This window comes from Dermacentor variabilis, chromosome 10 (genome assembly GCF_050947875.1).
Source record: "Dermacentor variabilis isolate Ectoservices chromosome 10, ASM5094787v1, whole genome shotgun sequence".
NCBI classification, from domain to species: Eukaryota; Metazoa; Arthropoda; class Arachnida; order Ixodida; family Ixodidae; genus Dermacentor; species Dermacentor variabilis.
The window spans coordinates 69,469,465-69,490,401 of NC_134577.1; the positions used below are offsets into that span (position 1 = coordinate 69,469,465).

The window sequence follows — 20,937 nt, forward strand, 5'->3', positions numbered from 1 at the left end:
ATATATATATATATATATATATATATATATATATATATATATATATATATATATATATATATATATATATATATGTGTGTGTGTGTGTGTGTGTGTGTGTGTGTGTGTGTGTGGTTAGCTTAAATAGTACTTACTGGTAAGCGTGCGCCCTGCGATGGCACAGGTGCGGATGCACGAGCGATTAACTAAAGCTGGTACTAGATTTCAAGACAGGCGCTTTGTTCAGTGAGTGACCGCAACATACCGTGAATGCGTGGTCAAATGCGCGTGTTGACGTCACTACGTAAACGTAGGAACTGGACTCATCATGTATAGGTATGTCTAATATTACCAATGTTACGTTCCTCTAGTCGTTACTACATGACTTCGCAAAGCAAATGAAGTTGGCAGTCTTATGTCATAAACAACGCGACTGATAAGTATAATATAACTGGTACAGCGCAACATACAAAGGAAGAAACAAACCTAAATATGAGTGAAGTAATTATAATAACAAGCCAAGTCACTTGAATCGCAACGACGATGAAATAGTGGAGCTTGAGGAACCATAAGGCTGCAGTACGTTTAATAATTAACGAAAACTTGCGCTGCATTTCTGGAAAGCCAGTTACAAGATTTAGCGCGCTAGATGGCGGCAATATGTTCAGGCACACCAGAGATTACTTAGCAGATGTTTTCAGAATCGCTGTTTTGTCCAAGTGGCCGGCATGGCACGCATGGAAGCTGCACACCCGGACTTTGTTGTTCTGTTGTTTTCTAAAGAAACAAAGAATGGCTCTTATGGGTTGTTCATTGCATGCTCTTTTATCCATGCAGGATTCCGTGCACGGCTCCAGCAACAGCGAGTGTAGGCAGGGTCGAAATGTGTGAAGCACTGTTTCGCTCTCACCATACGGTGGATCGGGCAATGTCGATGGCAAGCGGCGATTCTAGTAAGGGCTTCCAGAAGCTCCTAGCCGCACGACGAAGTCAAAGAGTGCCGCAGTCCACAGGCTATTTTCGCGCTACCACATTCGCGACCTTGCGTAAGTCCGCGGGTACCTCGTGCTTGGCCTCTCGGAGAAACCACATAAGCTCCCCGGCTCGTGCGCAGTTGTCGGGTTGCACGAACGTGTACGTTCTACCCGTCCCATCCGGCCGAGCCGCGTGCTTGAACCGACGCCGGTATTCGTCAGGGTTGATCGGGTACTCGTAGCTGACAACGAAGCGCACGTTGGCCGCGTCCAGAGCTCTTCCGGTCACGTCGGTTGCCACCAAGATGGGCACCTTGCCGAAACGAAACGCGTTGAGCGCCCAGTCGCGTTCTTGCTCCGTCTTCCTTCCGTGGATGCCCACGGCGGCCCAGCCCAGGAAGCGCACGCTGGACACGAGGTCTTCCACCGTTTGCTTCGTCTCGACAAAGACGATGGCCCTGTCGCTCTCGTCGCGGAGGACGTCCGTGAAGAGGGCGATGAGCTTGTCTTTCTTCTCGGCCTTCTCGCAGATCAAGACGACATGTTCTACTCGTTGGTTTTGGTCGTCCTGGGTAGCCATCCCGACGCTGACGGTGACCCATTCCTTCGACAATGTTTCAATGAGTTGATCCGCCTTTCTCGTTCGGGATGCCAGCCACACGAGCGTCTGGCAGTCCGGTCGTACGTTGCCCGCAATGGCGCGAAGCGCCTCATCAAAGCCCATTGCCAACATGCGGTCCACTTCGTCCAGCACCAGGTACATACAGCGGCGAAGATCCACCTTGCACTCCTCCATGAAGGCTACGAGGCGGCCTACCGTCGCGATGCATACCTCAGCATCTTCCTCCAGCTCATTCAGCTGCGGTCTCTTCGGATCGCCTGACACGAGACACGTCGTTCGGATCCCTGTCTCGTCGATAAGCTCGCGGGCGACGATCTGAACCTGCTGGGCCGCCTCCCGCGTCGCCGTAACCACTAGCACAATGGGTCCAACACCACGCTGCATGGCTGGCTGATGCTGTATGTGGACGATGGCCGGGACGAAGTAGGCCAGTAACTTCCCTTCCGATGCGGCGCTATCCACGGCCACAAGGTCTCTGCCACTGAGCGCTACGGGCCAGCACTGAGCTTGCAATGCGGTGGGTGACGATCCATGCTGGCGCGCATCGACGATATTTGTTATGCGTTCAGGAAAGCCGGCTTCGTCCATGTGCAGGATGGGCTTAGGCACACCGCGTCCTGTAACAATGATATCATTGGCCTTCCGGTAGGCCTCCACTTCTTCCGTAGATCGCAGGGCCGTCCTGAAGTGTTCGCGGTAGAAATCTTTCTCGTATGCCGGCAAGTGAACGCTTGTCCAGTCTGGCATGCGCAGGCTGTGGCCCATTTCGCTGCTCCGAGGCATGTTGTACCCTCCGTATCTGATTTCCAAGATCGCTTTAACGTCGGCCCGGTTCAACGACTTCAACTTACGGCCTCCCAAATCCCTTGCTGGGTCCGCGCTTAACCAGGTCGGAGCCCGAAACCCTTCGTGCGGTCCATTCCTCGGCGCGCAGTTTGGTGTACCGAAGCGAACACTGTACGGAACGATAGATAGAAACAGCTTTGGTAACCCTGGTTTTCCGCTGTACGCCATGTTTAGCTGCTACTGCTGGAAAGCGTCAGCTAGTTCCTGCAGTGCATCAGCAGCTGCACTCTGCGCGTACGGCAGCCTGAACATTTAGGCCACCTCTAAGGACCGGCGGCAACAATTTATACTTTACGCAACGCAGCCGGTCCCCTTGGAGCTCACCCATTCACCTTCCATCATCTCTCGCGGCCGCCGGCCCAGGAAGTTGATAATGATGATGGCATCACCATTACTACGATGATGATGTTCAGCGTCGCTCAAACAGCCAGACGTTTCTCGCCAAACACGATCCCCCGAAGTAAAATGTTTTTTTACAAGTGGCACTCAGAAGTGGGCACTTTCTGGTACTACTTATAGATGCAACTTATAGATACTACTTATAGATTTCCTCTCATAGGATGAAATAGAAATGCGACCCGCCATGATAGGTGAGTGGCTATGGTGTTGCTCTGCTAAACTCGATGATACATGTCGATGGGGGCGAAATGCAAGAACGCCCTGCGCAAGATTTGGATGCGCGTTAAAAAGAACTCGACGTGGTCAAAATTAATATGCGTGTACCCTCACGGTGGTTGTGAGGTTTTGGCACGTAAAGCACTACAATGCATTTCACTTCTACATACTCGGTACAACTGTAGCACCGTCTGCCGCGACCATTCCATATTGAGAAAAATTGCATTTTGTGTGTGTGCGTGTGTGTGTGTTCTACCGTCACTCCCTGCAGAGGGCACGCATTTGTTTTTGTCGCGAAGGAAATAATTAAATAAGTAAACATATTATTGACCAAGAAGACGAACTTTCTAAACTTAACCTGGCAATGAAAGACCACATATTGTCCGAAAATTCCCGCCTTCACCCAACGGCTTAATCATTCATAATGCTCCATTTGTGCTACTCAATGCATGATTTTTATGTGCAGTACAGTGACATAAATTTCCCTTCAATACCAGGATGTGAAAATTGTTTGACAATAATCATGAGAAGTCTGTACATTGTTCGCAAGCTTATCTACAAATATTTGTTATTTGATTCAATTCGCTTCTAGAAGTATTTGATTCGTGGTTGCTCTGATTCGTCTTGATTTGATTTGTTCTGAAAAACTGTTATTGGAAGACCCCCACAAATTTGTTTTATTATATTCCTTCCATAATGATGATGATGATGATGATGAAGCCTCAGTTAATGGCACAAACCCACTGAAGGGGATAGGCCACGAATCGGGTGGTAATTCCTTCCATGTCTTTCGTCACCCACGCCTGCCCTCATCGTCGTCTTCTTCCTGTTGGGGCCGTCTAATGTAAGTTAATCGCATTCAGATTTTATTCGAATCTCCAGGCGCCGAATTTACGTAACTGCCGACACAAGCATCTGGCGTCAACCGGCGGCGTTAGTTGACCAGTTTAATCAAATCGTGTGATCGTGTTAGGATGTCACTTTCGTTTGATTTCAAGGCAAATGGCATTGCTACCTGGGCAAGTATTTCTTGTGTAATCGGCTGACTGGAGGTGAGAAGCGCGCATAAATGGAAAGGGTTTCGGTGGGTGCGATCTGTGGATTCGAACCCACCGAACGTGGATAACCGGATATGGAGGACTCTTCCGGCGTCTGGGATGGGTCCGCTTCCCCTGGCTTAACTTGCGGTGGCTGGTCGAAAATGCCGGCAGCGTGCAACAGAAGGTTAAAAATGTACCGAAAACGGATCCTCAGTGAAGAAGAATTGGGAGAGCGATGTCGTGTACGGGCCGAAAGGACTGCCACACCGAAGTTTTTGGGCGCATAGAAATCGATTCTCCCCGGCAGTTCCGAGTAGCTAGTGCCAGTGTAATCTGCAGGCAGCGGTATTCTATTCCTTCCGCAACGGGGAAGTCTTCAGCTATCCAGAATAAAAAAGTTAGATCCGTTAGTGTTCTTTAGTGCGTACACATCACGTTGACGTCACCAGCTTTCGCCGTTTTGTGACGTGGTGTGACAGAAGGGGGAAGCGGACCTATAGCGGAAGGTTAATGGCGAAAAAAGAAGAAATCGTAGAATCAAAAACACTTATTTCCATTTTATTCGGCCCATTCATGCCCATTTAATGTCTACACCTCAAACAGATGACGAGGTTTCGCTGTTTCGTGACGCCGCGTGACAACAGGCAAAGTGGCAAAACAGGCAAAACGTTTTTGACCAGTCGTGGAAGACTACGGTGGCAGCAATGGAATGGAAAGAGATTGAAATAGCTTTGTGTTAAGGCGCCCCTACCGAGATCGTATACCAGTTCGCTTGCACCATGTGGCTCTATAAAGTAGGGAGGTGAATCCGACAATAGATTCAGCGGCTGATTTTTCAGACTCGCTACGGACTTTGAAGACTTCAGAAAAATCGGGCAGTCAAAAAAATGCTAATTTATGTACATACGGGCCTTAAAAGGCTAAAATTCTCGAACCCCCGTCCGAAATAGCTCAGAAGGCCTGCCAGTACACTTATTAGGCGTATCGGTGCTCGCACAGGTGACGGTGGGTGCACGCACGTATAAGGAACATACATTGGGTCCAGTGACAGTGGCCCCCTTCCACAGTGACACGCTTCACCGCAATACATTACAAATGCTTGACCACCTAGGCACCACTGTAATGCGGCAAATGTTAGTTTTGGTAACTGCAGTTATGGAACGTTTTTAGAAGCTTGCTGTGCTTCTTGCGCTGCGAAGCCAGCCGCAAAGATGACGAAGGTGAATTCGGCGCCATTGCGCACAGCGGCGAATCGTCTTAAAGAAAAACACGGTACTCGGTACCGAACGCGGAAGCAGTTAAACTTGCAGGGCGCACGACAGTGCAAAAATGATCGACCTGCCGTGGGGACCTAGGTGGCCATGGCGTTGCCCTGCTACGTGAAAGGGCGTGGGATCAAATCCCGACCGCACCGGCCGAATTTCGATGGGGACTAAATGCAAAAAAATACGCCCGTGTACCGTGAATTGGGTGCACGTGCGTGCAATTGGGTGCATTGGGTGCACCAGGTGGTCGAAATTAATCAGGAGTCTTCCACTAATTCGTCCCAAATAATCATATTAGGGGTTTCCAAATATTCGGAAATTTCTAATAACGAATCTTATAGTGTTCTATTCGATTCGCTCTTCAAACCGAATAGTCACTATTCGTAAACGTTAATATTTTTCAAATACGTTTCTAATATTTGAAGACATCAACTGCGCCCCATTAAACATAAATTTAAAACAAATGTATTAGAAATCATCACCCCCGCGAGAATAGTATAGACATAAAACATCAGACCTTGCGTAGTGGAGCCGGCTACGTCACTTACGTAACCATACCTTACATGCTGTACAGCGATCATTCGCACTCTACGAAGAGTCCTGTGTACGCGAAAAAAACTTCCTGTTTGTTTTTAATGCTCCATTTGTGTTTTTAATAAACAGCGCTTCATAACGTACTATGTAATGACAGAAACTTGCTCACTTTAGGAATACTAGAATATAAACATCGTTTTACGATAGTTGTGATAACTGCTGTTGAGTACTCGAAAACTCAGCGATAATCGGTTCGAAATGCGTCTGGTAACTATTCGATTCGTACGTTCTATTCCGTCTCAAAAATCACTCTTTGCACACACCGAAATGACATCGTAGTTTCGGCACGTAAAACCCCGGAGTTTAATTTTAATCCAACACCGTGTAGTCACTTTCGACGTCCGAAATTTTAGACGTCTTCATGCATAGCCTATATGTGGCACGTGGCGGCACCGCGATGATGTCCGAATATTCAGCGATGTCCGAAAAATCGGTCGTTGAATGTACTTATTCTTTATGCGACACAGTGCACAGCCAGACAATAGATGGGCCGCGAGGGGCGCAACCGCCGTAAAAGCTGTCGGGCAACAAGTGAGAGGCATGCGAGCATCGCTGGCAGCATCTGAAGAAGAACGCATCAAGAAAAAAAAATGCGTTTGGAGGAGGCTAAAGGTTCACCTTCAAGAGTGGAACGCGATAGCATTCAAAGGCTCCTGACTGCTCATCATGCGTCCCCGCAACTGCAGCTTATCTAACCGTAACGTTTACCGGCAAACGCTGGCCGCGAACGCTATGCACGAAGCCAAGCTTTCTGGTAGAAACGCGCCCTCTTCCGTTGGTCGGTTTCCTGTTATTGTTTCGCACTTTTAATAATAATAATATTTGGGGTTTTACGTGCCAAAACCACTTTCTGATTATGAGGCACGCCGTAGTGGAGGACTCCGGAAATTTTGACCACCTGGGGTTCTTTAACGTGCACCTAAATCTAAGCACACGGGTGTTTTCGCATTTCGCCCCCATCGAAATGCGGCCACCGTGGCCGGGATTCGATCCCGCGACCTCGTGCTCAGCAGCCCAACACCATAGCCACTGAGCAACCACGGCGGGTTGTTGCGCACTTTTATAGTTTCAGTCTGAGAAGAGCTCGCGTAAAAGATGTGCGCTGTCGGTTTTCTTTTTTTTTTTGCCGTTTTTTTCTTGGTGCGCTGCCGAAGCAAGGTCTATTTGCCGAAGCGACGTCCGATGCTGGACGCCGAACGCCGACGCCTGATTTTCTGCGACACCGGGCCCTTAACGATGTCGCGTCAAAATTCATGGCGAGCAGTACAGTATAGTCACATCAGCTTACGAAAAATCCTAAGACATTCACTTCGTTCGAAATAGCCGCTGCCCAAATACCTTAACTCCAAAGATTCGTCCTTGATAAATACAGACGTTGAGAGCGAATCACCAATATGTTAATGTTTATGGCCACAGTGGGCATTGAAGAGTGTTTTTTAAACGATAGCGGTTATCGAGTCAATTCCGTTTTGTTGTGTGTCAGCGCCATCCAGTATAACCATAGCTGGAATCCCAGAAGGCACTGCCGAAATTTTTTGAGGAAGAAATCGCGGTCTCCCGGCAGTATATAACATATCTGTATCCAAAGATTACGAGTCGTAGATTCTGCCCCTCATCCCCTCTACACTTTTTTTATTCTTCTCAGTCTCTTTTTCTCTTCTTGCGTTCTCTAACAGTCATTACACTGTCGCACATTGACATCCCACTGACATAAACTTGTGTTTGACTTCTACTAGTCTCAGCTGATCGCTACATAATATTTCTTCATTCCCGTAAGGTCATAGAGCCATCAAATCGAGTTCGCCTTGAATAAGCGATTTGCATTTATAGTTTTGGGTACGAATAATTTTTGACCTTTCCTCCGCAATGTCCTGCTCAAGGACCCTGGTCTTAGTCGATAACATTATTTCTTATTCCGCTGATACTGTTCATGAAGGCGTATTAGAGACTAAGTTGACGTATGCTGACCAAAAATGGTGACCACTTTCCAGTATTTTACAGCGAAGCTGTCTATGGCCAGGATCTGGGACTTTATGGCGTCCTCGCGGAAAAACTGTCCCCCAAAAGGTGAGAGGGAAAGAGCCAACAACAACAGCAAACGCATACCGCCGCTCGCGTCAATGTGTCTCTGTTAATGTATGACGTAGTGTACGACGTAGCGTGCACCTATGCACGCTACGCAGTGCTTACTACGTCACGTAGCGTGCATACTACCCATGCACGCTACGTGACGTAGTGCACGACCGAGCGTGCGGCTGATAAGCCGACCGAGGTGAATTTTCGGTACCATTTCGCTTCACCGTTGCTATGGGAAGCCCAGGCATCATCCATACGCCTGAAGAGCATCGTATCTACGAGGAGCGACAGAGATAGCAGCGGCGGGAGAGATACCGTCGACGTCGTGCCCATATGGGGGCCCGAGAAGAAGAGCGTGCCCGCGATTTGGCACCTAAGTGACGAGCAAGAGCCGACGACGCATATCGGGACGTCGAGAATGCCGCGCAGAGACGTCAACGCCACCAGGGCACGATGCCGAGATTAGAACTTTATGAGGGACACATTATCGCGGCTCTCCTTCACCCCTATCCCATTCCCCCGGTGTACGGTAGCCAACCGGACTTTATTCTGGTTAACCTCCCTGCCTTCTGCTTTTCTCTTGCCTCCTCCTCCTCCTCCGTCTTCCACCGACGACACGCCCGTCATCGTGGTGGGCCATTTCAACATCGACGTGTTGCGGCTGCTGTCCTTTTGCACTCGAACAGATTAGTCTACAGTGTTACAGTGACCCCAAAGTGCCTACGACGACGCGTCAACGGTCGTGTGTGGATTTGACGCTGACCAAGAACCAAACCAGCGTCGTCTTGGAGCCATTGGCGGTGTATCACAGCGACCACAAGGCCATTATCACTTGCGTATAGCAAAATAAAAGAGACGAAAACATAAAATTTCAGGCCCAGAGCCAACTGCGTACCTCTCTGTATTTGCACAAACGATATACATGTTAATCAGATAGTTACACAAAATGAGTCTAATTACAAATGGCATAATAAGTAAACAGGGAGTAAGAGCTCTAACAACCACCACAACAGCTTCGCTGCTCAACCACCTTCACTGAGTGCAATGGCTGATGAAATTCCTTTTTTTTTGCTTAAAAAAACATTTTTAAAGCTGTTGATGTGCGGCAGAGCACTTGCTTTCACTGGAATAAATATGTCGAGTAAGTCTCCAACCCTGATTTGTCTAGCATCTAGACTATTACTGACCCTGACGAAGCATTAGCTAAATATGCAGAGTCATACCAAACGCTAGCAACCACTCAACGGCGGTTCACAATTCTAATAGACGGTATTATGCTCCCAGCAGTACCTAGATTAGCGATTCCCTAGTGCAATCTCTGTATAAAACAGACAACTTATAAATAAATAAGTATGCATGAGCGTTATACCATTTTCTCATCTCGACGCAGCCCGGTGTCATTATCAATGGTTTGAAACTTGATCCGACCCGTATAAACGACAGCGCTGCGACGACACGAACTGCTGCGGACGGCGGCGCAAGGCGAATTGATGACGCAAGCAAACTACTGCAGGTGGCGACACCAGTTGCGCTGATGACGTTCCTGCCATTATGAGCCGTTATCGCTTTTTAGCCCTTTATCCATTCGCGTCGAATCATTATGAACCGTGAACAATGACACTCCAGCAGCTGCTGAGCGTTGCGCAGCCCCGCGGGCCCTGTCATGATAGAGATCTGCGATGGGGGCAGAGCGCGGCGATTGCTGATAGCTTCGTGTGCGCTGTGTCCTCGCCGCTTATTTCGCGTTGAAGGGAGAGTTAGCACCAGGGTGAATTCGCTCGCTGCTGCGGTCCCTATGTTAAAAGCGACCTTATTACGTGACGGACGGACGGATGGACGGACAGTATTCCTCGTTGGATAGGCATAAAAATGCTAACGCATTTAGAAAGAGCAAAAAAAAAACGAAAAGCCAGTCGCTGCATGAGACTTGTAAAGCTCGTTTTAAAACATAGTAAGGCATCCTATCTACGCTTCTAGAGGAATCAAAGCGGCATTACTATGAATTCAAACTTAAACACTGCATTAACAACACGAAAAAAAAGCTACGACTATTTCACCAATTTCTCAATAGCTCTGAGGCACGCACCACTGTGAGGTGTGCACTTTGCTATGGACCTAGGGCGTACTGCAAAGGGCTCCAAAAGACATTGGTAATGCCTTCAGTGATAATTTCTATTCTAATGCTAACTATTCTAACACTGTAGCCAATTCTCCTCATTTTCCTCAAAATTCACAACTGTTTCTTTCTTTATTTTTACACCTGCAGAGGGGAAACACCATCTCTTATTTAAAACTTAACATCAACTTGTCCAGGGCTTCACAATATCCACAGCAAACACATTAAGACTTCGCTGTTTTTCTTTACAGAATACACCCCACGAGGTTCTCTGACGAGTGCCCGTGGTGCACAGACACACCCACACTAAAACACATCACATGGGAGTGCCCCAGGAGGCCTCCGCACATAGACAGTCCCATATTACACCAACATCCACTAATGAGGAATAGGCAGTGGGAGGCATGGCTTGCGGACGAGGGTCGGGAGAGCCAGTTGGCTCTTCTGGACCAAGCCCAGCGAGCCGCTCGTGCCAGTGGGGCCCTGGAATAGGGGCTCCAACCATCGTGCCTTATTTTATTTACATTGAATAAAGTTTTACTCTCTCTCTCTCTTTCCTCAATCTTAGTTTACATTTTCAATCGTTGTTTCAAAACATACATGTTTGCTAAAGCTATTCAGAACCGCGATGGTTATTCGGGCGCTGAAGCAATGCGATGAAAAATAAAATTATGGGGTTTTACGTGCCAAAACTATGATCTGATGATGAGGCACGCCATAGTGGGGGACTCTGGAAATTTGGACTACCTGGTGTTCTTTAACGTGCGCCTAAATCTAAGTGCACGGGTGTTTTCGCATTTAGGCCTCATCGAAATGCGGCCGCCATGGCCGGGATTTGATCCCGCGACCTAAAGGCGATTCAAATGACATGGCGAAGTGGCATGTCACTACAAATGACATGGGTAATTACGGACTGATTTCTGTACTTCCCTTCATGATAAAGTAACCGAAAAACTAATGGATAGGTGTTATCTTCGATCAAAAACTGTTGTGGTGAAATCAAATTGAACAGGTATGCACAAAACTATCTTTCAGGTGTTGCACACTGGTTAAAACTTCGACAGTACACTGTCGAGCTTCTACCTTTTAACATTCTTCGATCCTTATACTTTTGCCTATTTGATGTTAAATTTCTTCTGTTCCGTCGGATCATGGACGCTGAGTTATATCAGTTACCTCACTCCTTTACCCTAATTACAACAGCACGCACTAAAGGCAATGTGTCCTCCACATCTAAATCTACGCAAAGCTAACCACTTTGATGAACTACGCGTCATGCCTCTTACAACATTGCGGAACTACGAATTGTCCATGGTAGCACGCAACATGTTATCTCACAAGCTGTCCCCTTCCCTTCAGACTGCACTCCCTTCCGGCGCGAAATACAATGGATGCATCGAGCGGTAATTTTAATCATCCTGCCTGTTCCAATGCCTACGGTGAGTGGATGATTGAGTTTACTGGCGCGAAAAACATGAAACAGCCTATCAGTGAAAGTCAAAATGTCAAGCAAATTCAGCACGACTTTCAAACAGTTTCATATTGACAACTTGGAAGTTCCTTGGAATTTTCTCTTTGCATGCCAGCAGTGTGTCGATGTGTCTATTTTACTGAGTGTGTAACTCTTCCGCATTATTTCATACTAGTAAAAATTACTATTAATTTACCGTGACGGATAAAACATGAAAATGTTATTCATGAAAATGCCGTATGCGTTAGTTCCCTTGGTTCGCTGGTCATGAACAATAATACTTTTCGCCTTGAACATCTTACTAGCAGCCTGGTTATTGGTCCAAAAATTTTTATTCTGAACACTTATAATGCTTTCTTAAAGCTTCTTCACTCTTCATTTTTCAAGTATGGCTACAACTGCGCTAAAGATATTTAGAATAAGAACACCTAGTTTGGGATTTAGGCCTGGTCGTTACAAGTATTCCGTAATCGCGTGTTTTTGCAAGCTTCAACTGTATGGTTTAACAGGTACAAGTTTTACATTACTCAACATTTCCTGCTTAACAGGTACTAAGTAGTATCTGCTGGTAACTACCCCTCCCATCATGCAGCTCTTAACAATGGGGTGCCACAAGCTGCAATCCTGCGTCCTTTATTGTCATTACTGCATGTTAATGATGTGCCATCCTGCCTATTGTATTCATCGAGTTTTCTTATGCCGACGACAATACACTTCATTCTCATCACTCTTGTAGCACAGTACTTATGTCACACTTGCAAGATGTGCCAGTTTTGTTTCAACAGTGGCGTCTGCGAATGGTTTATACATAAATGCATCTAAAACTAGCGGTACAATCGTTCCTTCCCCTAACAAAAACATTAGACCTCACTCAGCCACTGTATACGCGTAAACAGACTGATACCAACAAAGGAACACTGTTATACTTAGATGTTACAGTTGACTACCACGTGAAGTGTTTCGATCATTTCACGTTAGTTGGCAAAAAGGTTCTGCTTAGTATAAGGGGCTCGCTTTAAGCCAGGCCTTAAATCCCCGCCTACACTCTCACGGTGTAATATTGTGCTTTTATACAAAGTCATATGAACTATTACACTTATGCTACTCACAGCTGGAGTTAATACAAGTTACAAAAACAAGCAATTTGAATACTAACTTTTCCCCTTCAGGCTGTCACCGTCTTTTCTACTTTTTTTCGCAATTGAAAGCCCTACCCATCGCAAGTTATATCAGTACAGCTTTGGTAGATGACTTTTATTGTGACAGTGATGACATGGGCACTCCAGGCGCATTCGACGCGATGCTTCATATCAAGTCCAAGGGATATATAACATCATGGCCGCGCGCCGTATGCTGTATGCGCGAGTGAAAGCATGCGAGGGTAAGCTGACGATGGTGGCTCAATCTCGCGACTAAGGGAGAAAATCGGTTAGGAAGCGCGCCATCTTCCGTCGCGCGCAACGCATAGGAGAAGAGGAGAGGGAGGGGGGGCGTTCTACTCCGGCGGCTGCTGCGTAAGGCGCGGCCGCGCGAGCCTGTCTTGAAAGCGGTCTGCGATGGGGACAGAATGAGTGACGGCGAACGCGAGGGGGGGTACGGAAACGCTGGCATGATGAGCGGCATCAGGAGCAGCTGCGGAAGAAGACGATGACGAATGTGCGAGCAGTGGCGCGAGGGTGTGTCTGCGTGAGGCGAGTTCCATGACTTTCTGCACCACACGCCGCGTTTCCCAGACCATCGGGGGTATAAGCCACTTAAGGCGTTCGCCTTAATAAAACATTCACCAATTGTGCATAGTCGCAGGATGGTGGGCACAATGACAGTCACATACAGAGGACGGCCAATCACAAGCACCGTTCATACTTTAGGCGGATATGCAGGTTCCGCTTTAGAGCTGAGGTGCTTCTTCTTGGGGCACCACGGCCCGTATACACTTCTCGTGCCAACACCAACAAGCTTTTTGCAGTGATCGCCACGTGTTGATGATTCTGATTTTCACACTGCGGGGCATACCCACAGAAGGGGATCGGCCAAAAAGCGTGTCCGCGTGTTGATGACAATGGCGATTTCCATGTCATGGCACGTATCCGCGATAAGGGATTGAACAAGAACTATAGGCGGAACACATCCTTCCGACGCCAACTAGCCCTTTGAGATTATTGCTTGCGTGAGCATGACGATTGTGATTTAGAAACTCTAGCGTATGCTTTGCTGTGCCTTGCTATGCTTTGCTGTGCTTTGCTTGCTTGCTTACTTGATCGAGCACATCCATATACTTACTCTGACCAATATCCCACGAAGCAGTAAATAACTTAATTACTCTCCATATTCGACAGCCATTTTGTCCCTACTGCGCGTTATGTGCTAAACTGGGACTTCTTTCGTACGCTATTCAGAAAAAGCACAAAATGATTGCTTTATAGAGGTAAAATGTGCATTTTTCAGGGTCTCTGTCATAGAAATTGATACTTGAGAGCCAGAAAGATGACTGTTCGATATAGTTAATCAACTCTGCCGTTGAAGTGCTTGAGGTATTTCTTGCGAATTCACAGCAATGTTCGGAGCTTGAAGTTCATTGATGACAGTTTGGCGAGTTTGATCGTACTATGGAATTTTTAAGTTATGTTTCAGCAAAATGTTCCCTGAAGAAATACCAACGTACTACAAGTTCAGTTGTTAAATGCCAGTTATCTTATTGGCTTAATAGTTGAAATTATTATTTTTTTACTTCCTCTCACTATCTCTATTTTGGGGGTTTCTTTTCTTCCATTCCATTTTGAACACACGCAACATTTCATCTGACTTCAATTCGACCTTTTTATTTTAATGTTTTCCTAATTTCGTTTAATGAGCATTCAGGGCACCATCTAATAATGTATTTTGCCAGCGACGTTAAATTCCTGGCCAGTCCATCTTAATGGGCACGCGCCAAAATCTATGACGTCATTATCACCATCAACAACAACGCTCCAACAGCCGCCGTCGTGTCCTGCCGCCGACGTTACAAGCAATCCCGCTCGACTCCAACGAAAGCGCGGAGGCCGCCCTGCCGAGGAAAGGAACGAAATGGAGTTATTCTGGAATCCTTTAAACAAAGCCAAGGGAGACTACCCAAATAACACGCTCTATTTCAGGTGGAATGGGGCCGATGTCTTTCGGAAAAGCCGGGTTGGGTGGTTCCTTCGCAAGCCTGACTGGACGAAGATCCATCTGCAGCCGTTCGAGAAGAGGCTGTACGAAGAACACCCGGCCACGACAAACAGGTCGTCCGCCGATGTGGACGCCTACAGGAACTTCAACGGCATATCAGTGAAGGGGAAGAGCGTGCCGAAGCCCATCCTTGCTCTGGAAGAGTCCAACTTCCCCGACTTCCTCGTCAAGAGCATCGAGTCCCGACGCGATTACACGTCTCCCACGTGCATCGAGGCTCACTGTTGGCCCGTCGCACTCAGCTGCAGAAATTTCCTCGGCATCGTGGAGACGGGATCGCACAAGACGCTAGCCTACGTCCTGCCTGCGGTCATCCACGTCAGCCGGCAGCCGCCCCTTCAACAGCAAGACGGACCTATCGCCGTCGTGCTGGCTCCTACGCGCGAGCTGGCCAAGCAGATTCACCACGTGGTCTCAGAGCTCGGTGAGTACGCCGGCGTGCGCACCGTCTGCGCCTCGAACGGCGACCCCAAGCAAGGTCAGTACGCCAATCTTAAGAAGGGCTGTCATATCTGCGTGGCCACGCCTCAACGCCTCTTTGAGTTCCTCGAGGAAGGCAAGGTGAATCTGCACCGCTGCACATACCTCGTGCTAGACGAAGTAGACCGCATGCTGGTAATGGGTTTCAAGCAGCACGTTCTCAAGATTACCGAGCTCTGCCGGCCCGACCACCAGACGATAATGTGGGTCACATCCTGGCAAAAAGATCTCAGGCCCCTTGTCGAGGACCTGCTCGACGACTACGTGGAAGCCAAATTCGGGACGGCGCAGCTGCCCGCCGAGAACAGCGTGGAAATGACCGTCGACGTGTGCCAGGAGGAAGAGAAGGAAGCGAAGCTAGCCGAACTCCTCGACGACGTCCTCAAGGAAAAGTCAAAGAAGGCCGTTGTCTTCACCGACACGAGGACTAAGGCCGACGATATTGCGTGGAAGCTGCGAATCCGGGGCTGGTCTGCCGTCGGCCTTCACGGCCAGAAGAGGAAAGAGGAGCGCGACTGGATCGTTTCCGTGTTCCGGAACGGTACACCAAGCGTGCTTGTGACGACGGACATGGTTGCGCATGACTTGGTTCTCGAGAACGTGGGGCTGGTCGTTAACTACGACTGCCCGGACTGTTCGGAGGTCTACGCGCGCAGGTCGAGCCACGTTGTGCGATCAGGCGAGCCAGGCGTCGTTCACACCTTCATCATTCCGACCCAGCAGCAGCACGCCACGAACCTGATAGCAATTCTGGAGGATGCCAATCAGCCGGTCGAGCCGGAACTCTACAACATGGCAAAGAAAGGTCGTTCCAAACGATGACGCGTTTGACACCGGCGGAGCGCTGGGGTGCTCAGCGTGACGGCGGGTTGTTAAAAGAACTCGGAGCTAGCCCTGAAGAGTGCTCTTAAAATTGCCGGCCTCCGCGCAACTGCTGTCACATACTGTGACCCGTTATAACGATTGAAAAATTAAGCTATAATTCTTTACTGGTAGTTAATGGAAGAGTAGACGTTACACAAAATAAAGCAACCAATAATACGTTCGGCTGATCAGAATCGACCGCTCGGAACACATATTCTTTCAGAGCGCGATTGAGGGGAGCGGGGGGGGGGGGGGGAGGGGAGGGATTGCGTACGTGTCCACCTAGTGGACATGTCAATTTCGTCTGCTGCTGAAGTGCTGATAGGCTAGGAGCGACTATCTCCTTCCCACACGTAATCCAGCTCAGCCAATCAGAAGTTCAGATGAAGAAGAAATGGACATGTCCACTAGGCGGACACTTACAGAACACACGCTAGGAAATAATCACTTAAAGGCAATAGACAATGAAGCTAAGGGAAGCACAGGGGAAATTAGCTGTGGTTGAAATTGAAATGTATAAAATAATAAAGGAAATGGAAATTAAAGCTAAAGGAAAGATCAGTTGTCGCCAGTGAGGACCTAACCCACAACCTCCGCATTACGCGAACGTTGCACTTGCGCTACGGCGACGGCTATCAATCCGTCCACTTACTTGGGCATTTACGATTACTAGATCTAGTCCTGGGAGTGTTAGACGGTGCAGCTCAGAGCCAAGGTGGGTGGATGTGGAACATCCTTCATTTGCCCGATAGCGTCACGTAGCCCGTGAAATAAGGAGACCAGGCACGTGGCTAATAAACCCTCGTGTGCTAACTAGTGGCACCAAGGCTGCCATCGCGGCTGTTGAGTTACGAGGAGTGCTGACATGCTGTTTTTCTTGACATAAAAATTGTAACAGCGCAAACACATGCAACCACAAAGTACCAAGGACGAGACACAAGCGCTTGTGTCTCGTCCTTGGTACTTTGTGGTTGCATGTGTTTGCGCTGTTACAATTTTTATGTCAAGTATGCACTAACTCGCCCAGAAAGAAGTTTTAATGCTGTTTTTCATTTGACAACGACATTTCACCGGAAAGCCTACGGATAGCCAGCAATATTTAGGCTTACAACAGTCGCCACCCGCGACACTGCAATTTGTCGGACAAGTGAACCGAAAAATAAGAATCTGTAGCGAAGACAACGATTATACCCACCACCTTAATGGCCTTAAAGCAACGCTAGTAGAGAGAAACTATGCACAAGTTCCCCTCGACAGGGCTGATGACGTCGCGTCAAGATTGGAGAGGCAGTAGATGGAATTAGCTAAGAAACAGCCTTTATAGCAAAACATTCTAATACCCTCCCAAACATAAACAACATCCTTCGAAAATACCACCCAATATTATCAAGTAGGCAGCGTCGGAGAAAAGCGCTCTCGGTGGTACCAAGGGTGACCTATCACCGCAACAGAAACTTTAAACAGCCAACATCATTCCCCCGTAAATAAAAGCGTGTTCTCGCCCCATGTGCAAAACCTGCAGGCAGTCACAGTGACGTCAACATTAAAAGCACCGCAAATACTTATACGCACGAAGTGAAAACTAGCTTTACTTGTACTATTTCGGATGTAATTTATATGCTTGAATGCTCCTTCTGTAAGAAACAATATATTGGCGAAACGGGGCGACCAATGAGCGTCAGCTTAAACGGACATTGCGCGGACACAGCTAAAAGCTTCCCAACGCCATCGCCGAGTATTTCGAGCAACCAGGTCATAACTTTGACGGACTTAAACTCTACACCTTACAGTCAAATTTCCGTTCGGCGCGAGACAGAAAATGTAGAGAAACATACTTCAGTCATAAGCTCGAGACATTGCAACCAATAGGCGTAAAGGTTTCAAAGGGGACTTTAGAATCTATTCGCTAAGCTAAAGTTCAAACTAATAAACAACATCACTTAGTTATTTTTCATTATGTTGCTTAGGTATTCTTTTCTGTTTGTTTGTTTTTCAACCATTATTTCGCTTTTTTTTATTTATATATTTCTTTTTCTTTCACGAGCATCATTTTCTGCTGGTACTTTTATTCTCTCTTCCAGAGAGACGATAGTTCGTTGACCTCCAGTGGAGCAGATAATCCGCCCCCACCCCCACCCTCCCATCGTCCAGGTCCCTTCCACGAAAAAAAAGAAGGGGGGGGGGGGGGACAGCGACACGTCAACTGGCTGACACACTGCGCTACCTCACATTCCTCCACCAACATTGTGTACCACACATTTATTTTCGATTCAGCACGCTCGCCGGCTTAGTCTGGCCGAAGGCTAGTCATGGAGGACTGGTCAAGGAGCGGCTGGTGCATTTAAAGTCAATAGAGTGAGAAATGAATCCGTACAAACCTACATAAGGTTTGTCACATTTCTTAGCACAGATGGACGCGAGAGCGCGTGCGTCAGCCAGTTTCCTTTGCGCCAAAGACGCAGGAATGAAATGTGCCGCATTCAATAGCGTTTCATTAACCACTTCACGGAAGGTTTGCTGCACCTAGATTGCAACGTGTGCATTGGATCTGCATAATTTCATTTTAACGCGATAGCGTTAAGGAGCTCGTGTCGCAGAAAAGCCGGTGTCGTCGGCGTCGGTGTCGGCGTCCGCGGCGTTGGCCGTGAGCGATAAATCACGGCAGGCACTTCATAAATAAAAAGCAACTTCCAAGATGGGCTGGGTGGGAATCGAACCAGGGTCTCCGGGGTGTGAGACGGAGACGTTACCACTGAGCCACGAGTTCGATGCTTCAAAGCGGTACAAAAGCGCCTCTAGTGAACGCGGTGTTGCCTTAGAAACGAGCTGTTTTTAAGGCTCAGGCGTGCGTCGCTTGCTCAGGCGCACATTTCGTTGTCGCGCCGAACGCTGCGTTGCTCGACGCTCACCGCGTCCGATGCGGGGCGCGTAGTCGCTGCGCCGTAGCCCATTGTCTTACACCCCTTGGCGGGTCGACGGGAACGCTGTCGCGTTCCACTCTTGAAGGCGAAGCTTAAGCGTCCTCCAATTTTTTAATTTCCATTTTCCCTATCACAGGAAATCCTGTAAGAGTAGACACTTCAAATCCCATTTGTAGGATACTTATTTCATTGCACCCTAATTTATCACACACACAAAAAAAATGCTAACAGTTCCTTCACCGCCCGATTCATGGCCGATCTCCCAGAGTGGGTTGCGCCATTTCACTAGGGAACAAGAACAAGGAAGATGTTACGATTTCCGAAAGAACCGAAATGTTGACCGGCTCCTTGTGGGTGGTAAAGATAAAGCGCGACAAGTGGCAACCCACACGGACCGTTCGTGCGTATGTCATAACTCATGCCATTTCTGCATTCGTAAAGTTGACAGTTCGTTTGCGCGATATTTCCCGTAGCGCTTGTCCGTCTTGTATTGTTGATTGGTTAACTCGATTGGCTATTCGTGGATAACAAAAATTTGCTTTGTTCTTAATCGCTTCTTGTACACGGGCCGCGAGTGCGTAAATATGTACGCGTACGTCGTGCGCTCTTTGCTACCGGCGCCTTGTACAATTTGTTTTTGTTCAGAATGGACAGAGCATGCACATGGTGCAGTAGAACGTAAGGTGAGCTCTAACCTTGCCTTTCATGTGGTAACATACGTTGAGGTGTTTTCCTAGCGTTGTTATTCTGGTACGGCTGTCCAACTTGGACGGCACTTGGTGTGCGTGGGTGTTTGTGTGTGCGTTCGTGCGCGCGCGTGTTGGTGGTGTGCGATGAGGCGTATGACCAAGCACGACACATGTGTGTCAGGACAAGCTTGTCATGTCAGGACTCATCATGGCTCATTTATGGACGATTAATTAGTGGTTACCGCTACGTATAGAAGCCATACAGTTGGGTAATGCGTACGAGTCGCGTGATCAAGCACTGCCTAGGCGTTCGCTGTTTTTTTTTTCCTCACTCGATGATCGGCGTATTATTTAAATACCTGGCAAAAGATGAGTGACGAGGATTTCGTGACTACGTGGCCGTTTAAGAACGGAAATTTCTTTATGGCGATGACAAGATTAGACGAAAGAGAAAGCTGTTGTGTTCGGGCTCTGCGAACTTTGTGGACAGCATGAGGCAAAGCGGGAAGTCTTGTGAAGAAACCAGGGTTGATCTATATCATTGCCTTTTTGAGCGCACATGTAATGTTAGAGGGCCGCTGTTCATTTTTAAAAGGATTACTTGGCTCACCACCCGAGTTACACCTGTCACCATAGGCGAGAAGCTTTAATATCTTAACATGGAAGCACACATCCATTCAGTTCATATTGTCGAAGAATTTCCTCACAATGTCCCTGTTTATTCATAAAGGAGCCGGTAGTCTTTGGCTTCTTTCTTATTATATCTTAACGAGCCTCTAAATTTCACTTATCACTGTTTGCGCATGTCCCTGTTTTTGTTAGTGATTTTGGGCTGTTTAGAAGGTTAGTGTGAAACCCTTTCAATATAAACAGTAACAAGTCGGTCTGATGACTGCAAGTTTACGCACTGCAGGCACATTTTTGAAGAAAGGGCCTTTGAGCAGAACCGGCCGGACGGCTGCAAAAAAATCGAAGCAGAATGCTGCGCAACGCTCTTTTCGTCCAGAGGTAAGAAGCCACGTACTTTCGCCTTAGCGAAAGTCTGCGAGGCTTCTTTCCTAATCCTGTTCCTTCTTCTAATCTTAGCCAGACTGGTGTCCTAGCTTAGCACTGTTATGACCGGCCGTCTTCAGAGCCATATGGAGCGACTATCCTGGTGTTTCTTCGGAGACGAA

The 20,937-nt window shown here is 47.8% G+C and overlaps 2 pseudogenes; one reads left to right on the top strand and one right to left on the bottom strand.

Moving 5' to 3' along the window:
• Positions 1–793: 793 nt before the first annotated feature.
• LOC142559610 (putative ATP-dependent RNA helicase DDX5 pseudogene) lies at positions 794–2,770 on the bottom strand (annotated as a pseudogene).
• An 11,894-nt stretch (positions 2,771–14,664) lies between these two features.
• On the top strand, positions 14,665–16,110 carry LOC142559289 (putative ATP-dependent RNA helicase DDX5 pseudogene; annotated as a pseudogene).
• The last annotated feature ends 4,827 nt before the right edge of the window (positions 16,111–20,937 follow it).